Source organism: Chrysochloris asiatica, unplaced genomic scaffold (genome assembly GCF_000296735.1).
Source record: "Chrysochloris asiatica unplaced genomic scaffold, ChrAsi1.0 scaffold00019, whole genome shotgun sequence".
Lineage (NCBI taxonomy): Eukaryota > Metazoa > Chordata > Mammalia > Afrosoricida > Chrysochloridae > Chrysochloris > Chrysochloris asiatica.
The window spans coordinates 26568333-26583064 of NW_006408537.1; the positions used below are offsets into that span (position 1 = coordinate 26568333).

The window sequence follows — 14732 nt, forward strand, 5'->3', positions numbered from 1 at the left end:
GTGATTCAAGCTCACCAGCTGCTCCTTGGAAACACTATACAGGGTCGCTATGGGTCAGAATTGACTTGACAGCATTTAACAACAACAATTTCATACACAGCAAGTACAGTGCAAGGATACAACCCTGATGCATACTTTTGAATTCTATACAGTATGCTCTTGTTCTATTCAAATGACTTCTTCTTACTCTATGTGTAGGTTCTAGATAAGCACAATTATGTAATATCTACCTTTCAAAATGTTGCCCAGAGTCTGCTATGATCCACATAGTTGAATGCTTTTGCATAGTCAATAAAACACAGGTAAACATCTTTCTAATATTCTCTTTATGTGACTTTCTGCCAAGATCCCTATGGCATAAGCAATGGTATGTCTTCTTTTGAATCCAGCTTGATTTTCTGACAGTTCCCTGTTTATGCACTAATGCAAGTATTATGAATTATCTCCAGCAAAAGTTTGTCTGTGACATCAAACATACTGTTCAACAATTTTCACATTCTGTAGGATCATCTCTTTTTGGAATGGGCCACAAATATGGATCTCTCTTAGTCAGTGTTGGAATAGATGAGTGAGTACTTTCAGCACTGACTTTATTTGCTGAAATATCTCAGCTAGTATTCCATCAATTCTTGGAGCCTTATTTTTGTCCCAGGCCTTCAGTGCAACTTGGACTTTTGCCTTCAATACCATCAATTCATGATCATATGCTACCTCCTGAAATGGTTGAACAATGACCAGTTCTTTTTGGTACGGTGATTTTGTATATTTCTTGCATCTTATTTTGATACTTCCTGCTTGGTTCAATATTTTGCCCATGTTATTGTTGTTGTTAAGTGCCATGTAGTCGGTTCCGACTCATAGCGACCCTGCACAGGGTTTCAGAGGCTGTAAATCTTTACAGGAGCAGAAAGCCTCATCTTTCTCCCGCAGAACCACTGGTAGTTTTGAACTGCTGATGTTGCGGGTCACAGCCCGATTCGTTACCACTACGCTATAGAATCGTCAATATTACAAGTCAGGGCTTGAGATTTCTCTTTAGTTTTTTCCATTTGAGAAATACTGAGTGTATTCTTCCCTTTTGGTTATATCCTTTCACCATAGTTATTAAGTGCGTATTTTGATCAAATAATCAGGGAAGCTGGACTATTTGAAGAATTATGCAGCATCAGCATTGAAGAAAGATTCCTTAATAACCTGCAATATGCAGATGACACACCTTGTTTGCTGAAAGTGAAGAGAACTGTAAGCACTTACTGATGAATATCAAAGACTTCCATATGGATTACTCCTCAATATAAAGGAAACAAAAATCCTCACAACTAGACCAATAAACAACATCATGATAATTAACAAAAGATTGAAGTTGTCAAGGATTTCATTTTGCTTGGATCCACAATCAACACCCATGAAAGCAGCAATCAAGGAATCAAACAACATATTGCATTGGGTAAATCTGCTGCAAAAGCCTCCTTTAAAAAGTTAAAAAGCAAAGCTAAAGACGAAGATGTGCCTGAACCAAGCCATGGAACTTTTAATTGCCTCATAGGCATGCAAACATTGGACAATGAATAAGAAATATCAAAACCCAAAATTGATACATTTTAATTATAGTGTTGGTGATGAAACTGAATATACCTTGGACTTCCAGAAAAATGAACAAATCTGTAATGAAGGAAGTACAGCTAGAATTCTCCTTAAAAGCAAAGATATCAATACTTTATCTCAGGTGCTTTGGACATGTTATCAGACGGGATCAGTCTCTGGTGAAGGACACTCTGCTTGGTAAAATAGAGCAAAAACAGAGGAAGTCCTTCAATAAGATGTCTTGACACGGTGGCTGTAACAATGGACTCAAACATAACAACTATTATGAGGGTGGTGCAGGACCACCCAGTGTTTCACTCTGTTGTACATAGGGTCACTGTGAGTCAGACTTGACTCCATGGCATCTAACAGCAACGAACAGCATAATTGCTGATGATAACTGAGGCTATTTAACTAGTGATAAAGTCACAAACAAATTTCTGAACTTCTTAATGAATTGGTTTGAATTTCAAAACCAATGAGACTAAAATCCTTTCTGTATTTCTAGGTTGAGCTAAGAATGATTCTTGATCAAATTCCTCACTGTTGTCGATGAGGAAATGCGACTTCTAGAAGATGCGCTTTTTAGTTGACAGGGCACAAAAAAATATCTGGAATGGTCTCTTGTTCATTAAAACCTGAGTATATTAATGAATGACTCCATCTTTTGGAATTACAAAACCAGCTCTATGTGCTTCATTTTAAAGTTCAAAGTCTTCGAGTGACAAACATCCAGTTGTACTGAATTGAATACATAGAATATATGAGGTTGAGCCAGATATGTAATAGGATAGAGGAAAATGGTCCAGGATAAAAATATACAAAATCCAGAACATTTGTAATGTTTGTCTTATTCAGGATCATTTGAAATGTATATCATCTATGAAATGTAAAAATAAAGAAAACCATTTAACAGATGTAAATACACAACCTTGTGATAAGAAATACCAAGGCAGGCACTACATTTTATTTATTTTTAATTTAGATGAAACCTGTATGATTTAACTTATTTTCTTTTTTTCCATTACTGTCAGAAAATTTATCAACAGTTGGTTCTTCATTATAGTAACCATTTGGTTTTGCCTCCTTTTTTCAGCTTTTATTCTATGTTGATCTCATTGTTATATAAGTGAACATTTTTATATGCTTTCTTGAAACTTTGTGAAGAGATAATATATAATAGGAAAGATATTCATATTTATATCATAGAATTGAACAAAGTTTCTTACACTGAGTAGGAGCTTGGCACATTTTTTTCTGCATTCATATTCATTTGCGGTATCATTCATAACTCAAGCAATTCAAGTTCATTTTGGAAGAGCAACTATGATATGTTTTTTCTGTAAAATGTATCCTTTTAATCCAGAAAAACTGATACTTGGTTGGCTTTTGTATATTTTAACCAGTCTTGAAAACCAAGCACTTGAGGTTTTAGCTAATTTTTTGAGTTCATTAATATTATGTAGTCAATCACCTTAGTTAAAACATACATTGGTGTTGTGAAGTGCCATTGAGTCAGTTCCGACCTTTAGCAACCTTGTATGGGGTTTCAGAGGAGCGGTTGGTAAGCCTGAACCACCAACCTTGTGTTTCAAATTGACCTTGCTGTCTGCTCATTAACCCACAGCACTACACCAGGACTCTAGTTAATAAATGTGAGCATTTACAGAAATAACCTGTGAAAATGGTCCTTGAAATAAGGTTAAATAGATCTAATTTATGTTCAACTTCCATTAGCCATATGCACTACTACAACATATTCGTGCATATGTTGCTTACAATAACTGCTTCATAAATTAATGACTACAACACACTTTGACTTCTGTTCATTTGAAACTTAACAAATGTTCATACCAGCTGTGGAAGTGATTGAAGGCAGTAAATGAATGAGTAAGCCATTGGTTTACTTGTTTAAATTAAATCTGCTATCTCAAGCTGGCCTATGTCTTAATACATTAGAAAAAACACCTGGGAATTGATGATCCTGTAATTCCAATTTCAATCACTCTTTAGGCCTAAAGTCCTAAGTAATAAAGTCACTAAACCTTTACATTTTTTGCTCTCTCTAGTTATTTGGGTCATCATTGACTATGGTTTACTTTTATTTTAGCAGAGTTGAGCTGTACTTCACACACACATATGCCTGCTGCTTGTTCAGAAATACAGAGACTATGCCATGTCTGATGTCTCTTTTGATCCACTTTTAAAAGAATACTGAAGTCTGTATGTAGAAAGATAACTCAAATAGAAAAAAATTAGTGTTGTTTAAAATAATAAAATTTGTCTTTTACTTAAACAATAGTTTAATTTATAGAGTGCTTTTTTTGTTTGTTTGTTTGTTTAAAGGATCTAATCACATGGAGTCCTGGTGTGGTACTATAGGGAAAAAACTGTACTGCTAACGACAAGTTAGGTAGTTCAAACCCACCAGTTGCTTCTCGGAAACTCGCACAGCGTGGCTATGAGTCAGATCTGACTTGACAACACTTAAAAATAACAACAACAATCACAAGGGCACAGAAAATAAAAGAACACAAATAACAACCTAAAAAGTATGTGAATAAGTGGTAACTGAGTTAGTAATAGGTTACATGTGAAATCCTAAATCAGTAACTGGGGAAACCAAGAAGCAACCTGTGTTACAATGCAAAACAAAAGGCACCAAGTAGTACTGGATGTGGGAGTGAAGGAGGGTTATAATGGACTGCTTCTTGTAGGTTTGGTTAAGAGGCATTTAGACTCTAGTGTCCAGTCCCAACCAGGTGATTGATCATCCCACATCCTAGCAAACATTAGAGATGCATTTTCTAGAGAGGCTGTAACAGGGCACTCCCCAGGCCCAAGTGAAAGAGGAATATTGCACTAAATCAGGAAGGTAAATAAACTCTCTTCCACCTGAACCCTAGAACATTGGCAAAGGTGATTAAATCCTCCAGGCACTAGAAGAATCTTCTCAGGGAAATCCCTATAGCCTAAGAGCAAAGACATGACTCCACAAAAATGGGGCATTCTTCAAGAAAAGGCCTAGCTAGATTACCCAGTACGGGCTCAGAGAGATCACAGTCATCTTTTTAGTTCCTCACTCTCATAAATTATTAGCTAAGAAGAGCATTCAGTATGAAATACAGAGACTAAACTAACAAAGAAACACTAAATCACCACTTGGGACAAACAGCTTGTACAAGAAAGGACAGTTCCAAAACATTATCTCTCCTATATTGCTATTGCTGTTGTTAACCCATTAAGTGGGTTCTGACTCATAGTGATCCCATATAGGTGTCCTGAGGAGTGGCTGGTGGATTTGAACAGCCAAACTTGCTTCAGCAGTCCAGAGTTTGTCCTATAGTGCCACACCAGGACTTCTCATATATTGAAAGAGGTTTAAAAGCATTCATGAAACAAGACTCTCTATATAAAATAACCATTCAGGGGAATGGAAAGTTAAATGTATGATAGCATAAATGGAAAAATAGATAAAGTTGAGGAAGTCTCTCCAAAGACCTTGCTGTTAAGTGCTGTCAAGTCTGTTCTGATTCACAGCGACCCTGTGTAGGGTTTCCGAGAAGTGATGGGTAGGATTGTCCACTGACCTTGGGGTTAGCAGTCCCGTGCTCACCCTACAGCACCAAAGATAGAGAGGAGAAAATGAAAATAAGAAATAAAGACAAGAAAATGAGAGGGACAGTCTAAAAGGACCAATGTAGCAACACTTATGAAGATGGCACAGGATATGGTAACTTGGTGTTCTGTTATACATTAAGTCACTATAAATTGGAGCCAACTCGACAGTACCTAACAAGTCCAAAAGATCAAAGACTCAAAACATAATAATTTCAGGGGAAAAAGAATTTCAGGAAGATCTCCTTAAAGAATGAATTCAAGAGTTGTTTTCAAAACTGATAGATACAATTTTCCAGATGTAAAGAATCTACCATGTAGCAATCTATATGCTGAGCAGATAATCTGAGAAACTGGGTTATATGAAAAAGAACATGGTATCAGGATTGGAGGAAGACTTATTAACACCCTGAAATATACAGATGACACACCTTTGCTGCAAACGCAGAAGACTTTAATTATTTACTGATGAAGATTGCACCTCAATGTAAAGGAAACAAAAACTCTCACAACTGGACCAATAAATAACATATTGATAAATGGAGAAAAGATTGAAGTTGTCAAAGATTTCATTTTTCCTAGATTCACAATCAATGATCATGGAAGCAACACCAAGAAATCAAATGACATATTGCACTAGGCAGATTTGCTGCAATAGTGCTAAAGAGTAAACATGTCAGTTTTGAGGACTTAGATGTACCTGATCATGGTATTTTCTGTCACCTCTTATGTATGTGAAAGGTGAACATTGAATAAGGAACACTGCAGAAGAATTGATGCATTTGAGTTATGGTATTGGCATAGAATACTAAAAGTACCATGGACTACAAGAACAACAAACAAATCTCTTAGCAGAAGTACAACCAGAATGCTCATCAGAGGTGAGTGAGGATCGCAAGACTTTGCCTCTCATACTTTGGACATGTTCTTAGGAGGCACCAGTCCCTGGAGAAGGACATCATGCTTGGAAAAGTGGAGAGTTAATGAAAAAAGAGGAAGGCCTCCAACAAAATGGGTTGACATAGTATAGCAACAATGGTGAGGGTAGCACAGAGCTAGGCAGTGTTTTGTTTTGTTTACATAGGGTTACTACGATTATGGAGTCCTGGTGTAGCTCTGTGGGTTAATGCACCAGACTGCAAACCCATTTGAACTGCAAGATCCATGGTTCAAGTTCACCAGCTGCTCTTCGGAAACCCTATACAGGGTCGCTATGAGTCAGAATTGACTTGACAGCACTTAACAATAACAACAACTATGATTAGTAACTGACTCAAGGGTGCCTAAGAACATCAACAACCATGTAGCAGTCTAACCAAAAATGAAACCCACTACCGTGTAGTTGATTCCAACTCATAGCTACTCTGTAGGAAACCATAGGGTTTCCACAGCTATAAATCTTTATGAAAACACGTGATCAAACCTTCTTCCAAAGGAGCAGTTGGTGAGTTCAAACCTCTGGCCTTTTAGTTACCAACTGAGCACTTTTAACCACTGTGTTGTCAGGGTGCCCCCACATAGCATCACAATGTGTGAAAGCTGACAAAAGCTAAGCAGATAATAATCAAATTCCAGGAGTGTGAAGATAAAAAGAAAAATCCTATAAACTTTTAGACAGAATGCACAGGCTTCATGCACACTATCAAGAAACAAAATGGTCCCACCTCCAGTGCTACTTGTTGCTTTTTGTGCTGCATTATAAATCAGGTTGTTTCTTAGATTTCCTAGCTGCTGATTTAAGATTTCATGTTCTTTAGGTTCTTCTAAATAAATTATCAATCTGGAGTTAGAAAACCAAAAGGGAAGAGCATGCTCAGCATTTCTCATGCTGGCAGATCTGAGGAAAACATTCAAGTCTCAAGTTGCAATCCTGAAGGATTCTTTGGGCAAAATACTGAATGGTGGAGAATGCATCAAAAGAACATGGAAGGAATACAGAGTCACTGTACAAAAAAAAAAAAAGGTCGATGTCCAACCATTTGAAGAGGTAGCATATGATCAAGAGCTAATATACTGTGGGAAGAAGTCTAATGTGCACTGACTAAAGGCATTGGCAAAGAATAAGGCTCTGAGAATTGATAGAATACAATTGAAATCTTTCAACAAACTAGTGTGGCACTAGAGTCACTCACTCGTCTATGCCAAGAAATTTGGAAGACAGCTACCTGGACAGCTGATTGATATTTCTGCCCATTACAAAGAGAGGTGACACAATGAAATGGAGAAATCATATGACAATATCATTTATATCACATGCAAGTAAAATTTTGCTAAAGATAATTCTGAACTGGCTGCACCAATACATTGGCAAGGAATTGTCAGACGTTCAAACTGGATTCAGACCAAGACATAGAACAAGGGCTATCACTGCTGACATCAGATGGATATTTGCTGAAAACAGAGAATACTATAAAGATGTTTTCTTGTGCTTTATTGACTACACAAAAACTTTCAACTGTGTGGATCATGACAAGATATGGACAGTACTGCAGAGAACCAGTATTCCAGAACACTTAATCGTGCTCTTGACAAACATGTACATGGGCTAAGAAGTAATCATTCAAGCAGAACAAGGGGACGCTGAGTGGTTTAAAATCAAGAAAGGTGTGTGCCAGGGTTGTATTCTTTCACCATACTTATTCAATCTGTATACTGAGCAAATAATCTGAAAAGCTGGATTATCCGTGGTATCAGGATTGGAGAAAGACTCATTAACAACCTGTGATAAGCAAATGATACAACCTTCTTGCTAAAAGCAAAGAGGACTTAAAATACTTACTGATGAAGATCAAAGACCACAGCCTTTGGTATGGGTTGCATCTCAATGTAAAGAAAACAAAAATGATCAGAAATGGGCCAATAAGTAATCTAATGATAAACAGAGAAAAGATTGAAGTTGGCAAAGACTTCATTCTACAAGGATCCACTCATGGAAGCAGCAGTCAAGAAATCAAACAACATATTGCATTAAGAAAATATGCTGCACATGACGTTTTTAAAATATTCAAGAGTGAAATGTCAGTTTTAGGACAAAGGTACACATGACTTATGCCATGGTATTTTAAATAGTTTCATATACATGTGAAAGTTGGATAATGAATAAACAATACTGTAGAAGAATTGATGCGTTTGAGTTATCCTATAGAAGAATATGAATGGTACCATGGATTAAAAAAAAAAAAAAAAAAAAAAAAAAAAAAAAAAAACACAGACAAATCTGTGTTGGAAGTACAGCCAGAATGCTCCTTAGAAGCCAAGACGGCTAGACTTCATCTCTCATACTTTGGGCATATTATCAAGAGGGACCAGTCCCTGAAGAAGAATATCATGCTTGGTAAAGTGGAGGGCCAGCGAAGAAAAGGGAGACCCAGTGAAAAAAGGGAGACCCCAATAAGATGGATTACCACAGCTGCAGCAACAATGTGCTAAAGTGTAGCAGCGATTGTGAGGATAGTGCAGGACTGGGGGATGTTTCATTCTGCTCTTCATAAAGTTACTATGAGTCGGAATTGACTTGATGACATTTAACAACAAAATCAGTTACCACCTGTCCATATGCTTCCCTGGTTTTTTGTTTGTGTTCTTTCTTTTCTGTGCCCTAGTGATTAGATTCTTTTTATAAAACTCTTTATACTCATTTTATTGAGGATTTACAAGGGAATTCCACCATCTCTATCCAAACATCTTACAATTTGATTTTGAACAAAGTGATTAAAAGCAACACATTATTTCTCGACCTCAACACTTAACACTAGCAGATAAGCAATCCCTTCAAGATATTTGAGGGAAATTAAGTTGAGTAAAATCATGTTCGTATAGGTAACACACATGTTCATATGTGTCAAGAAATTTATATACATTCTTTCTATGGTTCTGTAGGAGAGCATTACAGCCTCCAGCAAACAAAGGGAGTAGAAGATATGTGCTCTAGGAAATAAGGGATCCAGCATAAAAGGGAGATGAAGATAATCCTTGGATGTTGGTTTAGATATCAAGATGGCAACTCTGTAAAATTAGAGATAAACCAATCTGGACTTCTTATAGTTGTTGCTAAGTTGGTTCTAACTCATAGCGACCCTGTATAGGGTTTTTGAGGAGTGGCTGGTGAGCTTGAACCACTGACCTTACATTTCAAACCAACTTTACAGTCCAGTACATTAACCCACAGTGCCACACCAGATTAGATCAGGTCAGAAGATGATAGGAGAAACATCTTCAACAAGATGCAATTGAAAACAAACATAATGAGTATAAGCATAGTAAGAGATTTATGGAACTAGAAGAGTTTGGGGGATAAGATAGTGATAGATACTCAAATAACTATCAAATTAAAATACAGGTATTAACTGAAGGAAAACAAAAGGTTATATAAGAGAACAAGAGCCGACAGAGTTTACTATTTGATTCAAGTGAGGATTGGGATGACAGTGTCTTAATAATGATAGCACTGAACATGGATCCTACCAATAACATTACTCCAATGGGAAAGCAGGTGAAAGCTGAAGTATTGGAAGTATCTGCATGTGCATATGTTTGCGTATGTGTGCGTAGCGAGAGCAAAGGGTATATCATAAAAGGGGAAGCTAAATCCTTCTCTTCTTAATAGGAAGTAAATAGATAATGTCAAAACTGAATCAAAAAACAATAAATAGACATCTTAAGTAGATTTTATTTTTAAAACCAGTTAAAAGATTGGAAAACAGTAGACTTAGAAGCAGGAAAGTATAGGACTCTCTTAATGCTGTGCATGTATCACTGTGACAAAAATAAAAAATAAATTTAAAAGTATAATACATACTTACATAGTTTTTTTTTAAAAGACACTTAAAAGGGAGTAAGGATTTACCCAATGTACTCCCATGTAAACTATCACATAATTCACAATAAAGCATTAAAAAAAGGGGGGGGGGTAAGGAAAACAGAGCTGCTATTCTTTTTTTGACCAATTTCCCCAATTTTTTCTTTTCTAACTTACTTCATATATAACTTCATAACAGTGTGCCACTTTAAGACCACATTGCCCTAGGAATTAACACTTTGGATATTCATCAACATCATATCAAACAGCTTAAAATGCATCTATATTCTGCACTCAATGTAATTGTAATGTGGCATTAAATTTAAAAGAATCTTGTATAATTTTGCTTTTTAAGCTTTATTGCTGCACAGAATTTTATCATTATCAGCTTTTCTGTACATTAGTTTGCTTTTACACTAGTTTCTTGTGAAAATGTCAGGAATATGTTTCTTTAAAATGCCCATGAATTAGCGTGTAATGTTTTCTTTCTCAACAAATAACATTAATCTGTCAATTAGCTGTGATTTATATGAAACACAAATTAATTATATTGCTTTGAAACAGGTTTTAATATGAAAAAACAAATGCAGCATCATTCTTGGGTAACAGCACTCCAAAAAAAGGCATGCAGGGGAAACTATCTGAGTTTTTATAAATCACTTTATCTTTGAGCATGCTAAATAAAAACCATCTTCAGGTACTCAGATGAAAAGGAATTATGAATAGGATCTACTATGTTAAGTGTTTTAAGACTTTTAAGTTAAAAGATTTAATTAGATCTTAATTTTATCTTGGTAGATACACTTCTCTCTAGCAAAATAGAAACCTCTAAAATCTCTAAAACCTGAAAACCGTAGTTGAAAGCCAATGGGAGCTATGAGAATATATCCTTCTCCTGTCAAGAATGCTGTCTCTTTCTGCAGCAGGTTACTTCCTGTCATCTGCGGAAGGAATGTGCCTTTGCTTCTTGTCAGATCATATCCTTAATGCTCACAGGATGAGCATTCCATCCCAGCCCGGCAAGGGAGAGCTTTCTTGGGATTTGACCAGGTTACGTTATCATAGGTTCTGCGCTGAGAATTAATCATCCTCTCTCATCTGTTACAGGCAATTAATTCTACTTGGTTATTTCAAATTAGTTCTAGTGAGTTGACAAGTACTTGTGTTCTACTCTACAGACCTAAATCTGGAGATAAAACAAAACAAAACAAAACAAAACTTCCAGTAGAAACATGAGCTAATAATAATAGAAATAATAATCAATAAATAAAAGTATCAATATTAAATCAATTGTATTCTCTTCAAATTAAAACATGTTCTTTTCTTTCTTAGCATTGCATTGAGGTATACAGCTTCTCATAATAATAACAGTTATTATTTGTAGAGGATTTTCCAGTGTGCCTTTTCATTCACAAATAACTGATTCATCACTGCTATATGCCAGTTATTAATTTTACACAAAGTCCATGATCTCAAAGAATTGTATTTCTTGAGGAAGACAGTCAAAATAATAAAACATAAACAAATAAATGTATATTATATTCCATTAAAAATAAAATTCCAAGTAGTCATAAGTACAGTAGTAAATAAAATCAGATGTTTTAGGAATAAAGAATACTAAAGGCAGGTTATCCTGCTTTAGTTTGGGTGACAAGGCTGCTTTCAGGAGGTAGTATGTGAAATGAAGACTAATAGCCCATAGGAGTGTGCTGAGCAAAGATGACAGCAGAGTGTTCATTGTAGAATCAGTGGAAAAGGTCAAATTAACTATAGAAACTTATCTATTGTACTAGAGTCCTGGTGTGTGCTAACTGCAAGTTCAGAGGCTCAAACCCACCAGCCTCTCCTCAGAAACCTTACACAGAGTTGCTATGAATTGGAACTGAATTGACATACACAGCAACAACAATATGTTGCAGTGGTGATGATGTTGTTGATAATGATGATGGTGTTAGAAGTGGTGTTGATACTTTCACAAATGAAACTGAATATAACTAAATAAAATGCACATAGTCACATGATAAGCAAAAAATACAGCCTCAAGACAAAATAATTATTGACAGTGAGATATAAAAGATCATCTGAAATTTGGTCTCTTGGCTGTTGTATCAGAAGTACTCTTAGAAAACTTAGAAATCTGAACCGAAACTCCAGACTTCAGAACTTCTCTTTAAGTACTGCATAAGAACCCTAATGCTTCTGCTTGATAATGTGTCCACCTTTGCTCTTTTCCATTTGTCTGAGTTTTTGTGTTCTGCTTAGCTAGGCTATATTCATATTGTTTCACTGCAACAATCAACTTACACCTATTCTGAAAACTTAACTGTATTCCTCTCATCTCCTATCCTTCCAATGATTATTTTCTCTAAAGTCATTAATCTTCAGTGTATTGGGACCTCCAATCCTGTGGTCTTAACATTCTTCACAACCCATCACCACCCTCTTGTGCTCACTTTTTTTTTTTTTAATTGTATGAATTCTACAGACTTTCACTATGGCACTCCCCTACAATCTGTTCTCTCAACCAAATCCCAATCCTTACTAAATACAAATATCCTCTTTCTCCTAGGCTATGCTTGAGAAACTAAACTACATTTGAGAAATTTGAACTGCTGACCTTGGGGTTAGTAGCCAATTCGTAATCCACTACCCTACCAGAGATCTTTAGAAGAAGATATAGAACTTGAGATATCAGTGCTGACATCAGATGGATCTTGGCTAAAAGCAGAGAATATCAGAAAAATGTTCATCTGTGTTTTATTGACTATGCAAAAATACTTGACTGTGTGGATCATAATAGGCTATGGATAGCATTGCGAAAAATGGATAAACAGTCTCATGTTGGTTGGTCTCACTTTAAATTCATATCAATGAGTTTCAAATGAGTCTGCATGCTGAATGTACTCTCCACCACTCAGATATCTGCAACAAACCTGTTCTTTTATTGTTAATTGCTAACTTTCTACTACATAATTACCAGCACTTAAACATAATTGAATAGCTCCCATTAGAATCCCTGGTGGTGCAATGGTTAAGCTATTAGAGGTTAACAGAAGATTATTCAAACCACAGGAAAAGATATGACCATCTACTACCATTAAGATTTGCAGCATTGGAAACCTTGTGGACAGTTCGACTCTGCCCTAGAGAGTCCATGTGAGTTTGAATCATCTGGGTGGCAATGGGTAATAGCGCCCATAAAAACACAGCAAAGCAAAACAAACACCTTAGTCTCAGATTCCCATCCAAGTTTTCCTGTTTTTGTTCCACTTCATGTCAGATCATCTTCAAGGAATGGTCTTCCCTTCATGTCTCTACCTCCATCATCTTCCATTCACCTTGATTCATTTCAGTTGACCTTGTGTCCCCACCTCTAAGCTAAAACCGCTTTTGCCAAATCCAAAGTCTTCACTTTGCCAAATTCATTGGAATCTCCTTTGTTCTCTCACTCGGGCTCACAGAGAATCCCATGAAGATAATCCCTTCTTATAATTTTCTTTCCTTCTTTTTGGTACAGTGACTCTCTGAATTCCATCTTATTTTGATGCTTCCTGCATCATTCCATGTTGTACCCATAAAATCCTGTATTATTTCAAGTTGAAGCTTGGATGTTTTTCTTCAGTTCTTTTAGATTGAGAAGTGCTCAGGGTATTTTTTCCTTTTTGTTTTCTAACTTCAGGTCTGCACATTTTGTTATAATACTTTGTCTTCTGGAACTGGCCCTTGAATTTTCCATTAGTTATTAGGGAAGTGCATATTAAAACTACAATGAAATATTACTTAACACCCATTTATTGTTATTGTTAAATGCCGTTGAGTCAGTTCCAACCCCACAGTGACCCTGTATAGGGTTTCCAAGGAACAGCTGGAAAGCTACCCAGCTACCACTACCAACCGCTGTCCTTGCAGTTCAAACTGACTTTGCAGTCCAGCACATTAACCTACAGTGTCACACAAGAACTCCTTTAATGTTATAAAGAAGACAATAAGTGGAGAAATTGGTTGTTAGTAGTAATGTAAAAATGGTGCAGCTGCCGTGGAATATACTTTGGCAGTTCCTCAATAGTTTAAAAATAGAATTACCATATGTTCCAGAAATTCCACTTCAGGTATATCCCCAAAAGAACTTAAAACAGGTGTTCAAACAGAAACTTGTACATGAATGTTTATAGCAGCACTATTCGTAGTAACCAAAAGATAGAAACAACCCACATTTCCATCAAATGATGAATAGATAAAATGTGTTGTAGTCATACAATGGATTACTATTTGGCAATGAAAAGGAATGATGTTTACTTGTGCTTTCATTTTTCTTCATTTCCTTCCTGCAGACAGGAAGAGACCAATAGCTGTACCTTAGATGAATGGCTAGTCATGGGATTTTGACACCCCGATTGCTACTCACCAAAGTAGGGTGGAGAACATTGACTTCATGGACTATGCTATGCCAATTGATCTTCGTGTCCCCTAGCAATCATGGTCCTGATCCAAAAACCCAATGACTCATTCTCTCAAGGTGTTTTGTTAAGTCTAAGAAGTTTTCATAACTTTGCCCTGTGTATGATCCATCACACATTTTGACATCCATTTTGACCTTTTCCTTCTTTCTTGTCTTCTTAATGACTTGTTGCTTTCTTCACGTATGATGTTCTTGATGTCATCCCACAACTCTTCTGGTCTTCGGTCTTTAGTGTTTAATGTATCAAATCTGTTCTTCAGATGATCTCTAAAT

The 14732-nt window shown here is 36.3% G+C and overlaps 1 protein-coding gene across 5 annotated transcripts in view; it reads left to right on the plus strand.

Annotated features, from left to right (window-relative positions):
• Positions 1–14732, plus strand: part of KCNQ5 (potassium voltage-gated channel, KQT-like subfamily, member 5) — a 771186-nt gene that overhangs the window by 378899 nt on the left and 377555 nt on the right. The window lies entirely within an intron of this gene.